The sequence below is a fragment of the Vigna umbellata genome, chromosome 5 (assembly GCF_029865625.1).
Source record: "Vigna umbellata cultivar VRB3 chromosome 5, Vumbellata_1.0, whole genome shotgun sequence".
In the NCBI taxonomy this organism is placed as follows: domain Eukaryota; kingdom Viridiplantae; phylum Streptophyta; class Magnoliopsida; order Fabales; family Fabaceae; genus Vigna; species Vigna umbellata.
In genome coordinates this window covers 64110157-64113436 of record NC_142169.1, presented here as the reverse complement: position 1 = coordinate 64113436, position 3280 = coordinate 64110157, and the positions used below count along the sequence as shown (strand labels likewise).

Genomic DNA, 3280 nt, shown 5'->3' with positions numbered 1-3280 from the left:
ATACAATAAAAAATCATCTTAAACTCCAAAAGCAAAATAAATAAGTATCTAATATTGATCATTTTTATGTCACTTATTTATCTATAATATTAGAGTCTTGAATGGATAAACCTATAATATTTTGCACTCTTAAAGTATTTTCTTCTTTATCCGCATCTATAATACAATAAAAAAATGTTAACTAATAATATTGAAACATAAAGTAATAAATAATTAAATTAATTCCATAGTACTATAAATAATGTTACTTGTTAGTTTTAAACCATGTAACCAATTTTGAGTTAAAATTATTACCTTAACATTCTTTCAAAGAACAGAGGAATGACATTTGGTTAGCACACAAAAACCAAAACTAAAGGCAGACTCACTAGCAACTCTAGTGATTGGAATGGTAAGAACATCATAAGTCATCTTGGACAAGTTTGGATAATGATCTCAATGATCCCTCCAACAACTCAATACATCCAACTTATAAAAAAACTTAGGACCCAGATTTCCTTAATCTAAATAAAGATTCAATTCAGACATTCCGGTGTTATCAACATGTTGACTCAAATAATCAACAATACTCCTAAGACATCATGAAACAAATTTAATATGTCATTCGTCACAAGTAAGAAAAAAATTGAGAATTAAAAACTTACATCAAATGCATTCATAATTGGTTCATCGTTAGTAAAAAAAAAGGTTGATGTGTTGTAGGGAAAACTTGAGAACTTGAAATATTTTACTTATTTTAATGCAATTTGACACATTCTTCAAACAATTTATACATTTTTATCATTGAAAAGCATTAATCTTATCTTCACAAGTAGAAAGATTAATTTTTCTATAACAAAATCAAATTCTTTCAAACTTCATTCGTGGATAAAAAATAGTCCTAGTAATACGGATGTCATAATATTGATTCCAATACTTATTAAATTTGTTCATCATACTCAATTACATATCTTTAATCGTCGAATCATCACTTTTTACATTTTTCTGCAACAAACATTTAATTTTTCAAACTTGCACGAAGTCATGATCAGACGTTGGATAAGAAGAACCTAAAATCAAATTAGTCATTACATAAAATGGTTTTAAGAATTCACATTTTTTCAGCCCTTTTCCACTCATCATTTGATGAAAACTGAACATAATTTTTTATCATGGATAACAAAACTTCCAAAGGCACGTTGATATCTAATTGAACTCTCAAGCATAAGATAGGTAAAATTTCATTTAGTAGGAACATTCATTTTCATACCTACTTTGGTATCGATACCTCTCACTTGAATTAAGGTTATTAAAATCCCACAATTTGATATTTTACATACTATAGAAAATCACAAAATAAACCTTATAAACTTGTAGACTAAATGTTATATAGGATAGGTCAAAGAAATTAATCTACATCCTTATGCTCGAAAGGTGAATAATTTCTAGTTTTGTTTTTTTCTTCTCCCTCTTTTCCCTTTCTCCCTCTCTTATCCACTTTTTTCCTTTTCTCATTCTCTTCTCCACCATCCTTCCACCTCCCTTGTCTCCTTCCTCATCTTTCTCCATCTCTTAGGCTTTGTTCACTTGAATGGATTTGAGGAAGAATGATTGAGTGAATTTAAAAATAAATTTTGTTGTTGTTTATTTGAGTGAATTTGAAGGTAAGTGAGAGTGAAATTGGAAGTAAATTTTTTTAATATGTCAAATCAATCAAATCCTGCACTAAGTCTCACAAACGTTGCTTCCAAATTCACTCTCACTTACCTCCAAATTCACTCAAATAAACAACAAAAAAATTTATCTTCAAATCTTCTCAAATCCACTCAATCACTCTCCCCCAAATCCATTCAAGTGAATAAAGGATTAAGGTTTGTCTACTCTCTATATTTTAACCTTCTTTATATATTTTCGATAACAAGTTACTTGACTCGAAGGAGAGTTAGGACCTTCTTCTATTGATGGCTATTGGCCATCACAGGAAGGAACTGGTACTTCAACTAAGGATCACTTAAAACCCTCACCACTCTTATTCATTTCATCAAACCTAGTCTCGAAATCATTACGTTTTTGTTCATGTGTTTGTGAGTTTAGGAGTTTCCATTTTGTGATTTTTTTAATGATAGATGGTAATCTCAATTGCATTTTTAAAGTTAGATTAATACTAATGATAAGTCAATGGCTAAGAATAATTTTTTTTTTGGATAAAATAAAACAAAAAATGCATAGAATAAAACAAAAAGTAGACCGTAAGTGTAGTACGCGGTAGAGAAGAGACGTGGTGGTGGTGGAAGGTGGAGGAAGAAGAAGAAAATAATAATAAAAGTCAAGATAGTGATAAACTTTCAAATGGTTTTAATACATTTTCTAAGAAAAAGAATCACATTAAATTTTTTTAAATAAAATAAAACTAAATGGAGGACAAAAAATAGATATCACGTTTCTACAAATAAAAACGACAATTGTGTAAAATAGTTACAAAATAAACAATAATGGTAATACTACTACTACTAGTTACTATTATAATATAATAATATCAACAGTAATAATAATAATATACCATTTTATAGATTTATCTCTTTACAATTTTTTTAATAAATCAAATCAATTACTTGTAAATTATTTGCATTTGGTTTCTAAATTAATTCAAATAAATATAGTTTTCAATTCTCTTTTCTTTTTCTTTCTTTTCTTTTATGGTTTTTCAAATCTCATCCCAATTCAGGTACAAGCTTACCAATAACTTTATTCATTAAACAAAAGGTTCTATTATGAAGTTTGTATTTATTGCATTAGTCTGCACCATAATATAATAAATCAGCTTGTTTAAATCATTTACTCCAAATAATTTATTAAAAGAAGTTGTTTTTAACCTATTATCGACTTTTACTTTTTAAAAAACTCTAATAAACATTTAAAAAGTGCAGTGTTTTTTTTTGTTAAAGAAATTAAATGTTCTTTTTAGGAAAACTCAAATAAACTCTTTAAATATTATAAATTAGTACATATAGAATTATACATTTAGAATTGGGTGTTTAGAGATGATTCGTCTTAATTCCAATAGTTACCTAAACAATTTATATTGGGGATGACGACTTTGTTATGAGAGAAATTGAAGGAGATTTAGACATTAACATATCAAGAGAATTATAAATTCGAAAAATGCACGACCTTCGAAGGAATTCATAAATCAGAATTTTGTATAATTTATTTGTCAACATTTTTTCATAAACACTAAAGTGTCATAAATAAAGTGGGAAGAAACTTAATTTTTGCTTAAAAATGTGTTTTTCAGAAAAAA

At 27.2% G+C, this 3280-nt stretch overlaps 1 pseudogene; it reads right to left on the bottom strand.

The window, feature by feature from the left end:
- Positions 1 to 213: 213 nt before the first annotated feature.
- LOC148198801 (zinc finger BED domain-containing protein RICESLEEPER 1-like) lies at positions 214 to 1241 on the bottom strand (annotated as a pseudogene).
- Positions 1242 to 3280: the final 2039 nt, after the last annotated feature.